Source organism: Phocoena sinus, chromosome 6, assembly GCF_008692025.1.
Source record: "Phocoena sinus isolate mPhoSin1 chromosome 6, mPhoSin1.pri, whole genome shotgun sequence".
NCBI classification, from domain to species: domain Eukaryota; kingdom Metazoa; phylum Chordata; class Mammalia; order Artiodactyla; family Phocoenidae; genus Phocoena; species Phocoena sinus.
Genome location: NC_045768.1, coordinates 107,612,254 through 107,631,296, shown reverse-complemented (window position 1 = coordinate 107,631,296; position 19,043 = coordinate 107,612,254). Strand labels below are relative to the sequence as shown.

General features: G+C 49.2%; 1 protein-coding gene and 1 non-coding gene across 2 annotated transcripts in view; both read left to right on the top strand.

Moving 5' to 3' along the window:
* The window catches only part of XKR6 (XK related 6), a 269,903-nt gene that overhangs the window by 176,964 nt on the left and 73,896 nt on the right, over window positions 1-19,043 (top strand). The window lies entirely within an intron of this gene.
* TRNAR-UCU lies at window positions 3,415-3,487 on the top strand. The gene has a single exon. It is a non-coding gene; the product is annotated as a tRNA-Arg (tRNA).

Below are 19,043 nucleotides of genomic sequence, written 5' to 3'. Positions count from 1 at the left end.
CAGATTTACAGAATTATTGCAAAGGTGTTACAGAGAGTTCCTATATACCCCATACCCAGTTTGTCCTGTTATTAACACTTCACATTAGTATGGAACATTTGTCACAATCGATGAACCAAAGTCCATACTTTATTCACATTACCTTAGTTTTCTCTAATGTCCTTTTGCTCTTCCAGGATCCCATCCAGGACACCACATTAGTCATCATGTCTCCTCAGACTTGTCTAGACCGACAGCTTCTCAGACTTGTTTTTAGTGACCTTGACAGTTTGGAGGAATGCTGGTCAGGCATTTTATAGAATGACTGGGACCAATTCTGAGCCCAAATTTGTCTTACTCCATAAGTCATGCTATTTCCATCAGGCCCTATCTCATTTCATGGAGACAGAGAGAGAGAGAGAGAGAGAGAGAGAGAGAGAGAGAGAGGAGAGAGAGATTACCCTGGAGCAATTTGCTGGAGGCAGTGGAGCTGCAGAATAGGACCAGCCCACATCTACTGACTTGAGGAGAGGTGTAAATCGGGGCCTGGTTCCATGTCTGTGCTAACAAACCCCTTACACAACTTTAGACAACAGTTTAAGAGGAATAATCCTTCAGGCCTTTGCTCTTTTTGAGCTCGAAGGTCCTTGTGCACGTAAGCCGGTGTCCCTCAGCTTGGGGAGCCCCCCGGGGCCTGCTGTGGCTGCTGGTGGTGGGGTGTGATTGGAGCAGCTTGGCCTGTGGCTCACCCAGGGCTCCCGGCAGCACCTCAGCCCAGACAGACGTGCTGCGTCCAGCGTGGAGCCCCGGTGGGCTGAGGACAGGAAGTGGCAAGGGGCGCCTTGCTGAGGAAGAGGGAATCAAAGCCCTGGTGTAGTTCGCAGGGTTTCCGTGGGCTGCCTGAGAGCCTGCGCCAGCCTTTGGCCTTTGGGTGCACACCAGAGCCGAGTGGGCGACAAGCCCTTAGTGGTGGGGGATGTTGTGGAGGGCCGGGCGAAAGGGAGTGGGCTCAATTCTGTAGATAGCAGGAGCCACTGAGGGTGTTTGAGCAGGATGGGCGCCGTGAGAGTGACATGCGAGCATGGTTCTCCCCAGGTGCGTCACAGTGCGTGCAGGAGCCGCGTGGCTGGACCTGGTTGGTGCAGGGCTGCATCATCCTGCTCCCTGGGCGAACGCAACGGTCAGAAATGCACTTCAGTCTCTGAAGAAGGCAGACACGTGCTCCCCTCTCTTCTCTCCCAGGCAGAGCCCACTCAGCCCTGGTTGCTTTGCTCTTGGGTCCTGCACAGCCCAGCTCTGCCATCTGTCCCTATGATCTCAAGCTCCTTGCCTGCCGGTTGCCTCATTCACCTGAGTTTTACCTCTTCTGCCTCTAGGGAAGGGGAGCAAGGGGACCTAAAAGGAAGGCAGGGCCTCCAAAGACGGCCCTCTGGTACCCCTGGTACAGACGTGGCCACCCTTGCATCCACAACGAGTAGATGAGATCTGGGTGGACTTTTTCCCTTTTGTTTTGTTTCCTGCTTCTTTGACCAAGTGTGCTTTGTTTGGGGGAAAGGAAGAGCTGGCTCCGTCAGCCCATCTTCCTCTGTGGGTTTGGTATAATCTGTTCTGCACGCAACTCATCAATATTGAGGGCAATGATGCTGATAGCTGGGTGGAAACTACAGCTTTATTAACAGTCAACAGCTTTATTTCTTTGTGCATGTAGAAGGCTGCAGGGGAGGTGTGACCTGATGGAAGGGAAATATTGGCTTTCAGGCATCAGATGACGATCGGGATCACATCCCAGTGTGCCAGACCCACAGAAGCTGTCACGTTAGCTCTTGGTCTTGAGGCAGGCATAGAATAACCAACGTAAGATGCATTTGGCGGCAGGAACAGAATAACAAACTAGCAGAGGCTTAATGACAAAGGCATTTAATTATCTTACATAACAGAATGCTGGAGATGGGCATTTCTAAGAATGGTCTGCAGTTCAAAAATATTAGGAGGTTGGACCCTTGTCTCTGCGACTCTCCTAGCCTGTCCCTCATGCTCATAAATTGGCTGCCACAGCTCCAAGCATCAGAGCAGCATCCCAAGCTGGATCTAAGGGGGCAGGTATAAAATGAACCTTTTCCTTAGCAGCTCTTTCCTCTTACTGAGGAGCAAAATCCTAACTAGAAGCCACCTAGCAGGGTTCTCCTAAGGGTTCATTGGCCAGAATTTTGTCATATATCTACTTCTACACTAATCACCGGAAAAGGGATACAGGATTAATTGCTTGACTTAAACCAATCATGTTCATCCCCGGGGTTAGGGGAGGAGCCTACTTTCTCCACTTGGCAGCTGGATCAGAGATGAGCTTCTATAAACTAAGGGAGAAGAGGGAGATGGCTGCTAGATGGGTAACGTGCAGAGGCAGCCACAGAAAACCCCATATCCAGCTGGGCAGGCATGTCTGCTTGTTCTGTAATGTCTTCAGGGGAAGAAATCCTACTGGTTCTGTTGGTATTGTACTGCCAGGCTCTCTTGTGACCTCTGAGCATTTACACTGTGCTCTGTGTCCTCTGCTTGGAACAGCAAACTCCACTCCCCTGGGGCTGGCCTGCATGAGTCTGCAGGCCCCAAGCTCGCAGAGAAGTCCCATTTAACTCAGATCCTGTGTCCCTCTGTTGTGTCCCCAGCACTTTGGACATCCACGGATGCCTTGCTCCATACCACTTGGTGGCTTATCTTTCTGTCTCCCAACATAGAACATACATTCTGGGAAGAGAGAGTATCTTGGTCACATTGGTGTCTCCAGTGACTGGCTCTGTCGCAGGCATCCAACATACAGGTAAGGAGTGAACAATGAAAATTGTGATACTGTTCCTTCTGCACCAGTTTCCCCCAGGTGGGCACTGAATGAATGAATGAATCAAAGTCCTGCTGCCAAGGCCGCTTCACTGGCTCTCCTCCTTCTGTTTTTTCCTCCCCAGCATGTTTCTCATCCCACTCCCTAGTGAATCCATCATTCCATCAACCTGTCTTGCATATTTTTCTTCCTTTTCTCTTTAATTGAAAACATTTCTTATTATAAGTTATAGTGTCCGTTGTAGAAACTGAGAAACACAGATATGCAGAGGAAGAAAATAAAATGTAATCTCAGGGCTTCCCTGGTGGTGCAGCGGTTGAGAGTCCGCCTGCTGATGCAGGGGACACGGGTTCGTGCCCCGGTCTGGGAAGATCCCACATGCCGCGGAGCGGCTGGGCCCGTGAGCCCTGGCCGCTGGGCCTGCGCATCCGGAGCCTGTGCCCCGCAACAGGAGAGGCCACAACAGTGAGAGGCCCGCATACCGCAAAAGCAAAGTAATCTCATGGTTCAGAAATAACCACTGTTAACAGTTTGATTCGTATCTTTTAATATTTGGGCTAGCATATACATATATATTTTAAAGTAGGATTAGGGGGACTTCCCTGGTGGTCCAGTGGTTAGGACTCCGCGCTTCTACTGCAGGGGGCACGGGTTCAATCCCCGGTCAGGGAACTATCCCACAAGCCGCATGGTGCAGCCAAAAAAAAAAAAAAATTAGGATTATAACATAACATATGTTTTTCCTTAACCAACATGTTACAGCATATTTCTGTATGCTGTATGATACAGCATATCATCATTTTTTATTGTGGTAAACTTTGGGATGTATACCTGGAGGATGAATTGCTGGATGCTACACATCACCGTGATTAATGACAGCAGAGCATTCCATTGTGGGGATTAGCAACGGGTTCACTTGAGCAGTTCTCTGTTCCCAGCCTGGTAAGCAGTTGCCACTTTTTATAAACATCAGACTCATAAACATCCCTGTCAATATATCTTCACCCCGCAGGGAACTTTTTAAAGTAGATTTGAGCATTTCACTGCCCTGGCCTAAGACTCCCAGGTTTCCTCCTGACACACAGGCTTAACTCCATTTCAGCGGCTCAGGGGGTGCGGCCCTCGCGTCCTGGTCCCAGCTGACACTACTCTCGCTCACCCACTCATTACTCACTCCTGCAGTGTTCCAGGGCTGCTGTGCCCTGGTCGCCCAGCGTCCTTCCCAGTCTCCTCGGAACACATGGCCATCACTCTTTCCACCAGGGCTCGAGAGCCCTCCCAGGGTTCATCTGGACTATATCCTCGCCTGTGAACTTCTGGCTCGCTATCACAGCAGAATTAACCACACCCGTCTCTGTGCTCCCAAAGCTCCTTGCCTATGTCTGTTAGAACATTTATTACATGTTAAGGTAACTATTTGTTGATGGAGGTAGCCTGGGAGAGCAAAAGAGGGAAAGTTTTGCAGTCTAGCAGACCTGCTCCAGAATCCAAGTTCTTGGGCAGGCTGTGTGCCTTCTCTGAGCCCCACTTTGCTCATTTGTAAGATGGCGATTATAATTCCTACTTTAAAAGGAATATTTGAGCATTAAAGATGATGAATGTAATCCACAGTGCTGACATAGATTAGGTATTAGAGTATTAGTATCAGGATGGTAGCTATGATGGCAAGGTTGTTGATGGTCATAGGGTATTGATGTTGGTGAAGATGACAGAGATGATGGTGGTGGTGATGATAATGGTGGTGATGATGACGATGGTGATTCTGGTGGTGGTGATGAGGGTGGTGACGATGAGGGTGGTGATGATGACAGGGCGATGATGAGGGTGGTGATGGTAGAAGTGATGAGGGTGGTGACGATGGTGGTGGTGGTGACGACAGGGCGATGATGAGGGTGGTGATGGTAGAAGTGATGAGGGTGGTGATGATGGTGGTGGTGGTGATAATGGTAGTGATGATGACGGTGGTGATTCTGGTGGTGGTGATGCTGGTGGTGACGATGAGGGTGGTGATGACGACAGGGCGATCATGAGGGCGTTGATGATGGTGGTGGTGGTGACAACGAGGATATTGCTGTACTTGTCCTTCTGTTAGAATGTGATCACTACTTGGGCAGGTGCTGTGCAGCTTCATCTCTGCTTCCTCAGTGTCTTGCATAGAGCAAATACATAGTAAAAAGTACAGCAGTTACTTCAAGGCTGATTTGCTTTGCTGGGGGCTGTGGTACCCTTCCCGAATTAACCTGTTCAGTCCCAGCCGAGCCTCCTTGGGGTCCTCCCTGGCTGTGAAGGTTGTGAGCTGAGGCAGAGCCTCCACCTTGGAGCTACAGAGTTGGGGTCTACCCTCAGCACTGTCCTTAACCGGGCCAGTCACCTCCCTTTCCTGGCCTTTAGAGCCCCCATGAGGCCCTCCCGTTCAAACCCCTGGTTTCCATCCAGAAGTGACTTGCTCTGTAACTGTGCCCAGATTATTCCCACAAATGAGTCTTCCATCCCAGCTGGAGTAGGCACCAGCACCTGAGGATGGAGACTGCGCCCCGCTTCCCTTTTGCCTCCTTTTCCTGGCACTCCAGGTGCCCAGCGTGCTACTCACATCTTGGCGCTGAGGGTGGTGGGGCTGGGTGGGAGGCCACAGCACTCACAGTCCCTGAACTCACATGTCCACTGTGGCCTGGGCTGTCCCGTGGTCACCGGTGGGGAGAGCCGTTAGTTGTCATCGGTGCGTCACCTGTCAGGGACAGTGCTGGGTGGGAGGGGAGACAGCCTCTGGGATGTGGACGGTTCCTACACCTCCGTCCTTTCCACTTGCTACTGATACTGGACAGTGTGTATTCTCTGCAGTTCTTTTCTCCTACCTTCTCCCCCTGGCAATGGAAAGGACTGCAAGCGCTGTGAGCATTCGGTCTTGGTAAGGATTCTTTTTTTTTTTTTTTAACATCTTTATTGGAGTATAATTGCTTTACAATGGTGTGTTAGTTTCTGCTTTATAACAAAGCGAATCAGCTATACATATACATATGTCCCCGTATCCCCTCCCTTTTGCGTCTCCCTCCCACCCCTCTAGGTGGACACAAAGCACGGAGCTGATCTCCCTGTGCTATGTGGCTGCTTCCCACCAGTTGAAGGTTTTACATTTGGTGGTATATATAAGTCCGTGCCACTCTCTCACTTTTTCCCAGCTCACCCTTCCCCCTTGCCGTGTCCTCAAGTCCATTCTCTAGTAGGTCTGCCTCTTCTTTGTAAGGATTCTGAAACCGCTGTGCATGTGCACTGAGTGATTCTTCCCCCAGCAAGCTCCGTCTAAGAGGGAAGATCCCATGTGGACACAGTAATTTCCAGACAAAGAAAGAGGCCCGCAGGTAAATTACTTTGGAGTTCAGAAGGGAGGGTCTTGGAGGAGGATGGTGCTGGCCACCCAGGACAGGGGCAGGGGAGGCATTCCTGGCCTCCAAGACTTGCACAAAGTGTACAGAGGAGGAGGTGGTTTGAAGTGATTTGTGCTTTCCGGGCAGGAACCCGGAATAAGTCTGCATTTGGGGGAACCCACATAAGGAACAACATGGATTTATCCGTCCACTAGAGAAGGGCAGAGTCATCCTGATAATCCCAGAGGTCTGACTAGGAAACAAGTTCTGTTGGAAGGACGTGCTGTGAGGAACAGGGGCTGCTGAGAGAGCGAGTGGGGACTGGGGCAGCCTGACGTGCCCAGGGCCGAGGGCGCCTGGAAGTCTCAGCCCTGGGTGGGCAGGCCTCGAGCCGAGCCGCTTGCCCCTGATTGGCAGCCTGCAGGGGCTGCTCTGGTGACCTGCGGGGCCAGGAAGTCCGCCTTTACCTTGTCCCAGCTCCTCTTCGGCACACGGGCTCTCTCTTTGCGCCCCTTTCCTAGCTCCGGGATGGGCAGTGGCAGCAGCCCTTCATCCCTGAATCTGCCTGATGCAGGGAGACCCGGAAGCAGTGTCTGAGCGGACCTGGCTGGCCCAGAATTGGCATCTGGGGGCCGGCTCTAGGAAGCAGAGGAGACTTTCTCTTTTTCTTTTTTTCTTTATTAATTTTTACTGGCGTCTCGTTGCTTTACGATGCTGTATTAATTTCTGCTGTACAGCAAAGTGAGTCAGTTATACATAAACATCTATCCCCTCTGTTTTGGATTTCCCTCCCATTTAGGTCACCACAGAGCACTGAGTAGAGTGCCCTGTGCTCTACAGTAGGTTCTCGTTAGTTATCTGTTTTATACAGAGTAGTGCGTATATGTCAGTCCCAATCTCCCGATTCATCCCACCCCCCCCCTTCCCCCTTGGTATCCATATGTTTGTTCTCTACGTCTGTGTCTCTATTTCTGCTTTGCAGATAAGTTCATCTGTACCATTTTTCTAGATTCCACATATCAGCATATTATATGATGTTTGTTTTTCTTTCTGACTTACTTCACTCTATGACAGTCTCTAGGTCTACCCACGAGAGGAGACTTTTTCTTTACACAGTAGACAAATTGCTGCTCAATTGGAATCGAGCTGTATCACTGCTGTGAGATAATAGTTTAAATATATGAGAACCAAGGCTCTGCCCCTCCCTAGCTGTCTACCTCAGCTTCTATTTGTGGGAGCCTCAGGGCAGTGCGTTATAAGAGGCCACTTCCTAACTGGGTGATCCTGAGCAGGTGACTTTTAATCCTCTGACCCTCAGTTTCCCCATCAAAAATGGGATTCTTCCTTCACAGGATTGTTTTTGAATAAGAATAGAAAATATATGTAGGGCATCTAACAGCCTATGATCAATAAGCATTAGCTCTGTTTCTTATTTCCCATATGCTAAATCATTAGAGAAAGCCAGCAACTATTCCGTTGTTTCCTCCCCCTAAATCCAGATTTCAGATACGTATAGTTTGTTTAAAGTTGGGGTGCGGGGTGGGGGGACTTCCCTGGTGGCTCAGTGGTTAAGAATCCGCCCGCCAATGCAGGGGACACGGGTTGGAGCCCTGGTCCGGGAAGATCCCACATGCCGCGGAGCAGCTAAGCCCGTGCGCCACAACTACTGAGCCCGTGTGCCTAGAACCTGTGCTCCGCAACAAGAGAAGCCACCACAATGAGAAGCCCACGCACCGCAACGGAGAGCAGCCCCCGCTCAACACAACTAGAGAAAGCCCGCGCGCAGCAACAAAATCTCAATGCAGTCCCCCCCCAAAAAAAAAGTTGGGGGAGGGGTGCACCTTCCTAAGCAGAAAGGCAAAGGCTTGAGGGGATGAAATAGCTGAGAGAATCTCTAGGAAAGAATAATTATGCTCTAAAACATATATGTCTATCCAAATGCAGCTATGTGTTCAGAGAGGAAGAAAACGATATGTCGTGATGCACTGTTTCTCACTGAGACACCATTTCAGCCTTGTGTGCTCCTTAGCTGCAGTGACCTTGTTCCTTCACCTGAGGGCATCAGGGCAGTAAGGCTGCACGTGGGCTCTGCTCCTACTCTTTCACGCAGAGCTTCAAACACGCCTCTTGGCTTGATGACTCTGGGGAAAATCACTTCACCTCAGTCAGTCCGTTCTCTCATCTATAACTTGAGCGTGTTGGGTTAGGTGTTCCCTGAGGTTCCTCCGAGGACAGAGCTTTCTGCTTATCCTCACAGATGGACATGTCTATTAACTAAACCCATGGAAGGGTCAGACAGTTTCCTCTCTCGTATTTCTCTGAATCCTCTGAATTGTCCGTTTATAAGCCACATGAGAGTTCTCTAGGTTGGCCTTAAATCTTGGGGTCCTGGGAGAAGACTTCCTGACCCTGCCCATGACTTGCATAATGGCCTGGAGCTGAGCATCTCATGCTGTCCCAGGAGTGACTGGTGGGGCTCCGTCTACACACGTTGATTCCCCCGCACCCCCGTCCGCAGGAGGAAGGCTAGTTACTTTGAAGCTTCACTCTCATCTCATTTATACCAACCAAACCAGGTGTAGAACAAGACTCATTTCTCCGTCTCCTTGGGCTACCTCACTGTTTGGTCAAATATGGAAAACAGCTTTTTTTCAGAACTTTAAATTAATTTTGTCGTCTAGGAAGAGACTGTTTGCCCCCCATGATGGTGGCCCAACTCTTGTCTTTTGAAACAAGAAAAGGCCGTCAGTTTCTTTAAGCATTTTTGTTCTGGAAATGAAAAGGCATAAATAAAGAGACAGCGCTCACTGATAAGTCCTCTGCCCAGAAACAATCTGTCAACGTTTTGCCTAGCTTTATTTTCATGTTTTCATTCACATTACTGAGATCACACTATAAATACAATCTGCATGCTGGTTTTTTCTCTTAACATCATGTTATGAGCGTTTTCTCATGTCAGTAAAATAGAATTTGAGTGCTTGCACACGACTTCATAGGAGAGATGAATCATAAGTTAGCCATTTCCTCAAGGTTGGATGTTGAACTTGCCTCCAGTTTCATAAATGATGCTATGAACTAACTGAAATTTCCCTGACTTACTGTTACCTAAGTGTGTTTGAAAGAGTAAGACAGCTGGGCTTAGGAAGGGGAAGAAAAGCGTTTCTGTTACCTTCCAGTTGTGGAGTGTAGGATACCCTGTACTTTACGTTTATTCTTTTTTAAAATAATTAATTAATTAATTTACTGGCTGCGTTGGGTCTTTGTTGCTGCAGGCCGGCTTTCTCTAGTTGCGGTGAGCGGGGGCTACTCTTTGTCGCGGTGTGCAGGCTTCTCATTGCGGTGGCTTCTCTTGTTGCCGAGCATGGGCTCTAGGCGTGCGGGCTTCAGCAGTTGTGGCGTGCGGGCTCAGTAGTTGTGGCACGTGGGCTCAGTAGTTGTGGCTTGTGGACTCTAGAGCGCAGGCTCAGTAGTTGTGGAGCACAGGCTTAGTTGCTCCGCGGCATGTAGGATCTTCCTGGACCAGGGCTTGAACCCGTGTCCCCTGCATTGACAGGTGGATTCTTAACCACTGCACCACCAAGGAAGCCCCTATGTTTATTCTTAGAATGATCATGGGAGCCAGGTTTTACGGATGGGAAACTAAGACTGCGAGAGATTTAGGAATTTGACTGTCCAGTCATGCAGCTAGTTAGCAGCTGTGTGGGATTTGACCTCGAGCTTGTCTGCCTGCAGAGCTGCCTTCTCTCTTGCTGCCATACTGCTTGGAGGCAGAAGGAGCAGAGTCTGTGGGGTCTGGGCTGCAGGGAGCTGATGGGCCCACCACCAAGAGGTGTTCAGGGTGTTCAGATCTTAGCTGTTGGGGTGCTTGTCTGCGAGGGCCCAGGAGACCTGGAGCCCCGGGGGCAGTGGAGGAAGTGAGTGCCCAGCTTGATGAGCTGGGGAAAGTCAATCCACGGGGATGTAGGGCTGAGTATCTGCCAAGGTTTCCAGCCTGCTTTGCAGAAAACCAGCCCAGGTCCCTGCATCTTCAGCTTCTGCTCCTGTCCACCACTTTCCTCTACCATTCCTAGTAAATCTGAATCTCAGTGTTTGGCTTTGTACTCATAAATTTTAAGTGGAGTTCTAACCAGGCCTGTCAGTAAGATGGAGAAGGGCGGGTGAGAAGGAGAACTGAATTCTAGGAATCTGGACTATTTTTAAACACATCCTTGTTATTCTAGATCTTGCAGGTCATTGGTACCAGAGAAGAATTTTGGCAGACCTGACAGCTGGTATTAAAACAATTAGGCTCAAAATGACAACCAAGGGATGTGTGTGTGTGTGTGTGTGTGTGTGTGTGTGGCACCACACTTCCTCTTTCTCCTCCTTGAATCATGGGGAAGCTTTCCTAGGCATGTCTTGAGTGGGGCCAGCTGGGTTGGTGGGAGGATGGGTGATTTGGGGAGTGAGCTCTGGACTGTGCTTTGGGGGGAGGTGGTGACAACCCCTCTGTCGCACATACAGATGTCACCCCAGACCTGCGCTCCCCTCCCTGGCCTCAGCCTTCTCTCCCATAAACTGCAGGGCAGGGTGGGGAGGGGGGTAGTTAGGACCTCTCTAAATTCCCCTTCATCTCTAGATCTGGATCCTGTGATTGGGACCACAAATGCCTCTTGGCATGCTATTTTATGGTCACTGTGAGTCCCTTTCCAGTTGTCCCCGACATTCTGCTCTGAGAGTCTATGGCTTGGCCTCTTGTTAACAGGAACTCTCTTGGGGGGGCGGGCAAGAGACAGCTTTGTCTAGCTCCTTATCCTTCATGGCCTCCATCATTATCTGGACACAGCATATCTTTTATTTTCATTTCCCCCAGCACTTCCCGGGGTTCTCCAGAGAAACAGAACCAATAAAAATAGAGATAGAGACAGAGTCAGAGAGAGAGTTATTATACGGAATTGGCTCACACAGGTATGAAGGCTGATGAGCCACAAAGTCTGTAGCTGGTAAGCTGGAGACCCAAGAGGGCTGACGTGTAATTCCAGTCTGAGTCTGAAGGCCCAGGAGCTGGTGGTGTAGTTGCAGTCTGGCAAGCTCGAGACCTGAAGAGCTGATGTTTCAGTGTGAGTCTGAAGATGGGAAAAAAGTCATCCCAGTTCAAAGGCTGTCAAGCAGGAAGAATTCTCTCTTATTTGGGGAAGGGTCAGTCTTTTTGTTCTATTCAGGCCTTCACCTGATTGGATGAGGCCCACCCACATTAGGAAGGGCAATCTGTTTTACTCAGTCTACTGATTCAAATGCTAATTTCACCCGGGAACACCCAGCATAACGTTTGACCAAGTGTCTGGGCCCCCCATGGCCCAGTCAGCTGACACATACAATTAACCATCACACCACCCAATATTCTTTACCCAGCCATACTCTCATGGCTTTTCATGCCCCCCTACAGATGTTCACATCCATAGGCCATTGCATGTGCTATCCCCTCCCCCTGGAATGGCCTCCTCTCCGTAACTCTCTTCTGTAAGAAGAAATTCTACCCATGGTGCCTTAATTATTTGTTTAAATGGTAACTCACCAGCTAGAAGGAGAGAACAGGGTTTGTGATATTCTGAGGTGGCTGAAAGCATAGACTCTGGGTTCAGAGCCTGGCTCTTCTGCTTACTGGCTGTTCTGACTTTCGGTTAGTTTGTGCTCCATCTTCTTGATCTGCACAGTGGAGATTATAATAGTACTTACTTCCTGGGGTTGCTGTGAGGATTGAGGGAGCTAAAACATGCAAAGCTCTTGGAATGGCATCTGACTCACAGAAAAGATGAGATACTTATAGGTAATATTGTTGTCGCTGCAGTCCCTGGGCTAAGCAGGTGCCTGACATATACTGGATGACCCGTAAGTCTTTGTTGAGTGGAGTCATTTACAATAAAGTATATATATAAAATATGAAAGTCAGTACAGATGTTGTGATCTGAGAGAAAAACTATAAAGACATGGGGTGTCCTCCTTGGAGAAAAATTACATATGATTAGAAAGGTTGTGATGAGTGCCTGTGTGTGTGTGTGTGTGTGTGTGTGTGTGTGTGCGCGCGCGCGCATGCATCTGGCTGGCTGGTGGGGAAGGACTTTGCTTATTTCTCTCCCCCTCCCCTAAGGCCAGTCCTTTTCTCATGGACAGAAGCTGTCTTTACACTACCACATATGCATGATTCTGTTGACACCGCCTCTGCGTACAGAAGACAAAAAGCTAAGAAAATGGGGATGGGTGGGTGTCATGTTTTATTCTTCTTCAAAGAGGAAAATTGCAGAGGAAACCTGTAATTGGGAAAATTTTATTTCTTGCTCTCAGCAGAGTAGAGATGTGTTCCGTTCCTTCACACTTAACTTCCGCCGAATACGAAGAACATAAGAAAAAGGTAGAGTGTATAGAAAAGCAACTCAAAGCCTCTCCTCAGATTAGCTGGAGGCCATCAGAAAATATTATCGGGAGAGGACAGAAATCACTGACAAAGGAGGAGAGTGAGCTTTGGAGCTTTGGAACTTTGGAGACCCAGCTATGGTAAAACTTAGTGTGCTCACTGGTCCCCTCACCCCCAGAAGTGCCCCTCAGTAGACCAGAGAGAATCACAGTGAGTTACAAAGGTATATTTTGGTCAATATCTATGGAAAATATTATTGATCTGAGAAGTTGATAGTAGATAATGATGACCAAAGAAAAACATTAAATTTTCTAGGCATTGCTTCCTTTAAAAGTTCTCTCTCCATTTAGATTTATGTGCATCTGAAGCATAGAATCCCAGAACTTAGTCCTGAAGGAGTTTTTGAGAGGATCTGTTTCAACCTGCATGATCATGTAGGTAAGGAAACTGAGGCCCAAGAGGGTGACTCACCTGAGGACACATGGCCGGTGTAAATTGCAAACCTTTCATTGATCCGTCACGTTCACCCAGTCCTCAGCTGACTGTGTTCAGTGAAGAGACGAGATATTGTCAAAAAGATTCCAACATTTGGGGCTTCCCTGGTGGCGCAGTGGTTGGGAGTCTGCCTGCCAATGCAGGGGATGCGGGTTTGAGCCCTGGCCCGGGAAGATCCCACATGCTGTGGAGCAACGAAGCCCGTGCGCCACAACTACTGAGCCTGCACTCTAGAGCCCGCAAGCCACAACTACTGAGGCCCGCATGCCTAGAGCCCGTGCTCCACAACAAGAGAAGCCACCGCAATGAGAAGCCCGCGCACCACAACGAAGAGTGGCCCCGCTTGCAGCAACTAGAGAAAGCCCACACGCAGCAACAAAGACCCAACTCAGCCAAAAATAAATAAATAAATTTATAAAAACAGATTCCAACACTTGGAGCCAAACCAACTCAGGGGAGAGTATGAGATTTGTGGGTAATTGATGAATGGCGTGTGAATGTGCACAGATGCGTAACCTCTCCAGACGTCACCAAACAATAGAATAATATGCTGACTCCTAAGCACTGGGACCCTGTCATGATGGTCCAGCAATATTGCCCCCAGCCCCATTAGTCACAGTGAACACCAGCCTAGGAGGAGAATTGACTCTGGAACAAACTAACTTTTGTCCAGTTTATAGGCTGTGATGGTTAATTTTATATGCCAAATTGCCTAGGCTAAATGGTGCCCGGACAACTGGTAAAACATTGTTTCTGGGTGTGTCTGTGAGGGTGTTTCCAGAGGACACTAGTATTTGAATTGGTGAACTGAGTAAAGCAGATGGCCCTCCCCAGTGTGGGGAGGCCCCATCCAGTCCACTAAGGGCTCCAATAGAACAAAAAGGCAGAGGAAAGGCAAATTCACTCTCTCTGTTGAGCCGAGACCTCCATCTTCTCCTGCCCTTGGACATCAGCACCCTCGGGTTCTCAGGCCTTTGGACTCGGACTGAAGGAATTACACCACTGGCTTTCCTGGTTCTCCAGTTTGCAGGCAACAGATCATGGGACTTCTCGGTCTCTGTAACTACGTGAGACAATCCCCTCTTCTGTATCTCTACCTGTGTCCTACTGGTCTGTTTTCTCTGGAGAACGCTGGCTAGTACATAGACATAATTCCACCAGATCTTCACAACTACCCATGCAGTAGGTAGAGTGAGTCATCCCCTACCCCAGACCCAGTCACAGAGCTCAGCCCCCCGCCCTGCTGCATCTCACAAAGCGTGTTCCTGGTGCTGAATATCATCCAGGCTGGAACGAAAGTCATTCCCACGAGTGTCTCACGAGGTAGCTCGGATTTGTGGTAGACATGAGGAGAGAGAGAAAGATTGGAGCAAATGCAGATTAAAGCTCCCAGCCCAACTCAGAGTCCTGACCATGCAATCGAGTCCTGATCTCACTGGTACTGATATTCCCATGAAGTTCCTTGAAGCCTGACAGTCTCTGCAGGCAGAAGCCTGGCTTGATCCAGGGAGTCTTCCCCGGCATCGAATGTAAACATGTAGGTCACTGGGCGTAGCTGTCTTATCCTGCAGAGAGTGGCCACTGCTACTCTAGGATTCTCAGCAGGTGACTGACCCCCAGTAAAGAGGCTAGAGACCACGTCTGGGGGTGCAGTATTTTGGTGGTGATGTGAGGTGGGGGAGGTGGCCCTTTCCTTGGGATGTGGGGACCTTAAGGCCCTCAACAGTAGGGCCCATCATGAGGAAGCATCTTGAGAAAATCCCGAGGATATCGATCATGGGGGACATGGGATGCCCCCAAAGCCTGTCTTTGAAGGAACTAGATGACTGGGAGGACATTGCTGGGGCCAACCTGCTCCCCATACCTGGAGGAGGGAACGCACCCCTGGTGGGCTTATTGCTCTCACATTTGTAGCATCCCCATTGAAGGAGGCTCCCCTTCCTCCGGTAATTTCACCCTCTGCTGTGCTATAGCCTCCAATTAGGCAGCTTTCCTGGTTTCTGGCTCAGCCTCGCGAATTAAAACACCAAATTTAATAGCTCACAAATTGATTTTTCTGATCTCCTGCCTCTTCCCAGCATACACTGGTAGCAAAGGCAAAAATGCTTTCTTGTCTATACATCTTACGTGGTCTCTGCTTGATGAGGCAGATGGCTTCTTACAGTGTGGGTCTAGCCTAAGTCCCCCTTGTTGCAGAATTTTCTCAGACAATGCTGTCTGAATACAAGGGAGATCTTGCCACCAGACTGGTGAATGTAGCTCAGGGGTTGAATGTACCTCTTAAAATGGCCTTGGCAAAGATGTGACTTGTGATAAAAGAAGTTTGTTTTCTGTACATCACCATTTTCTTTTCCCCACCCCTTTGCTTTTTTTCTGTCCTTTTCCTGGGCTAAGAGGGGGGAAGACATCACGAGCTTTGGGATTAGACAGATTTTTATTTGCATTCTGGCTCTACCATTTATTAGTTCTCCAGCTCAATTTACCAAAGTCCTCTGAGTTAGTTTCTTTATCTGTAAAATGGGTATGGTTTTTCTCTTGTTGTTCTGCTGATTAAATGGAGTAATACATGTGTAAGTGGAGGATAGGTACTTAATAAATGTAAGTCTCCTTCAGCCTCTGAGGCACCTGCATATGGAGATAATGTGGAAGTAACACATAGGTCGTTTCTAACTCTAATCGTTGAGCCTAGCTTCCAGATTTGGTTCTTCGAGTAACGGTAACCTTGTGACCAGGCTGAGGACAGTCAACTCATGGGGCCCCGCCTCCGCCTTCCACGTGGCAGGGAGTCTCCTGCAGGTTTCCCACAAACCCTGAACTTTGAGCCCAAGTCCTGCAGTTGAGTCCTGCCTGGGAAGCATCAAACTCCAAGAGGCTTAGCCAAGTGCCACCCTCAGGAGCAAGCCAGGGACCAGGCCTGGGGAACTGGCCCAGTGAGGACAATGCAGTCACTCAAAAGAACAGTGTCTGGAGGTGTATGACAAGCTCAGGCTGGAGTCAGATTGGTGCGGATTTCCCTGGAGCTCCCAGGTTGTGATGTTGGTGGGTGGCATCGTGGGTGCTTATAGAGGGACCTCAGCTCCCATCTAGGGGTTGAGGTCAGGGCCCAGGGGCTGGCAGGGCTTTCAGGTGCCCAGCCAAGGAGAATGCAGTTTCTAGTGTTTCTGGCTGCAGGAGATGAGTGGAATACCAAGCGGGATCTAGGCCATATGATGGGGGCCGACCCAGGCTGGGTGAGCACAGGAATTTGCTGAGCTCGGAATTCACCTCAGACGCAATCCTGCCAGCTTGGGGTGGCTTGAGGCTGCAGATGTGGAGCTTGTGTAGGGCTGAGTGGGGTCGGGAGCCCGAGACCCCCTTTGCAAAGAGCCTGGCTTTTGGATGATTGAAACTCCAATGGAAACATTCCAGAGGACCACAGAGGAGGAGCCCCAGGGTGTGTGAATGGGTTAGGAGTCAGGTGGGCTGGGGGCAGGGCTGCTCCATGTCAACAGGGCTCCAGGCCAGGGATGGGCTCAGGCTGAGGCAAGGAGGGAGGAGCGCAGCAGAGGGAAGACTCAGGGGGCAGCCACTCGGCCTCCCACCTCCTCTGCAGCCCCTTCTACCCTCCCTGCGTCAGGAGCTTCAGTTGCAGGGGTACCTGCTCCTGGAACCTGAGCTTTGAGGTGTGTCCCCCTTGAAGACTCAGGCCCCTCACAGCTCACCCTCGACCGGCTGGGCCGGGGCCTCCTCCCCTACCTCAACAGCTCTTTCCCACCCCCTTTCTCTCCTTCCTTCCTTTTATGACGTCACCTCTCGCCACTGCCCTCACACCCCGTCCCCTCCTGCTGTCTGTTCCTCTGCCTCCTGACTGCAGGGCTGCCGCGAGTGGTAGGTGCTGATTAAGATGGATGGGTTCGTAAGAGGCGTTCAACGTGACTAGAATAAAAAGCACCACAGCCTCGCCTGGACGCCAGGGCGTGCGGCCAGAAAGTAGCATCACTCGGGAGATGAGTTTACGACTGCAGCTTGTCCTTAAAATAGCATGTGCCCCTCCACGTTCCACTTTGGTTTCTATTTATATAAATGTAGATACACGCACGTTGACATTTTTAAACAGAATCTTTTCTCGATTTCCCGCCTACCCTCTTCTCTTCCTCCTTATTTGTTAAGAGAGACCAGGCACCAATTTTTAAAAGAAGTGTAAGGATCCGAGGTCACTGGGGAAAGGTGACATTCTCCGACCTTCTGAGGTGGTGTTCAGCTTCAGGTCAGCATGAGGGTAGCACCATTCAGGAACTTAGGGGAGCTGAGCTTGAGATCACCAATATCCATTTGGCAATGCTCTCCCAGGGGCTGTGGGTGTGCCCCAAAGACCAGTCACAGCATCAGCTATCCTCTTGGAGACTTGCTCTCCAGATACAGAATTGACTTGCCTGATACACAGTGGCTGCTTGGTTAGCAAGATGGAGGAGGTCAGGACACCTGTTCAAGGTCGTGTGGAAGTGGAGGCTTCCCTCCCAGGTCCTTCCTCCTGATGTCCATCTTAGGCCTCACTTTATGTTGGGAACAAGAGGGATGAGAGTTCCCTTTAACATGTCAGATGTATTTTAAAGGTTCACAGACTGCTACTCACTCAAAGTTGAACCCCAAGTTTCGAGTTTCTCAGTATTCAAAGAAATCGAGACCTTGTTTATGGACAGTGCCACTGAATTATCGAGAGAAGCACACCTGCCCCTCTAGGCAAGGAGGGAGCATTAGGGGCTAGTTAGACTCAAGATCCCCAGCATACAATCAGAGGGGTGGGCTAGATGAATTCTTCATTCTAATCAGTAGCCACTAAAATCTGTTGGGTGTGTGTGTGTGTGTGTGTGTGTGTGTGTGTGTGTGTGTGTGTTTATGGTTAAATGCAGCTATAGAATTTACCACCATCTATTAATTTTTTTGGTGAGCTCTTTGATAAATAATTGATAGCTGAACAGCAACAGGCTGGGAGATGATGATATCATCACTCTGCTATTTATAGATCTCCATTCCCTGAAGAGTGCAGATCTTGATATTTAGATTGTGAAGGCCTGTGGGTAGGACTCCTGCCCAGTTCTGTGCTTCCTGCTGTACCCATCATATGGCTGTCTCATGATATCCGTTGTCAACCACCTGTTTATAAACAGGAAGCTGAAATATGGAGCCAAGATCTAAATGGAGAATGGAATTACCCAGTTCTATTTTCCCACTAGGCTTTACTATATCTATCTATATCTATATCTGTATATGTATGTATGCATATATTTGGCAGCAAAACCAGAGAAGAACAGTGTTTGAACCAATTCCAATCTAGCTGTATGGTCAGGAATAAAAAGAAAAATGCTGTCTTACACAGGATGAGGAAAGAAAGTTGAGTCAATAGAGATAGATACTGAAGATAAATTACTGAAGACAGTAATCCTGCAACTCTACCTTTAATGAAGTTTAGACTAGAAACCATGATTCTACTCTGGTCTGGGTCTAGAGGTTCACTGACTGCTACTCAAGTCCATAGAAAACCTTTCTGGAACCTGGGTCATTCTTAGTGTGGAAGGCCCCTTAGAGTCTGCTTTTATGTTGATTTGAACTGTTGTTTTGCTGCAAATTGGGACCCGTAGCAATCCTGAGGACCCAGAAAAGATAGACACATCTTGTTCAGATCTTAACGTCCAAATTAGTCTTGAAATAGAACCTGCTTCTTTGAACCCCCTGAATCAGAATGATCCCCAGGCTAGTCTGTGAGGAAGAGGATCAAGGAAGAACTAGCTACAACTTTCAAGGGGAAAGAGGAAGGCAGCTTCAGCTAGAACAAACCTTTGAACTCTGAGAACAAGTATGAGCTACAGTGGGTTGTGACCACGGACAGCTCCTGTTTGGACCAGAGAAGGCTTTTCAGGACCATGGCCAGCAACTCCCGGTGTGAGAACAGCGGTAAACTATTCTGCATCTGCTCCACACTGTCTCCCAGCCACACTGGCTT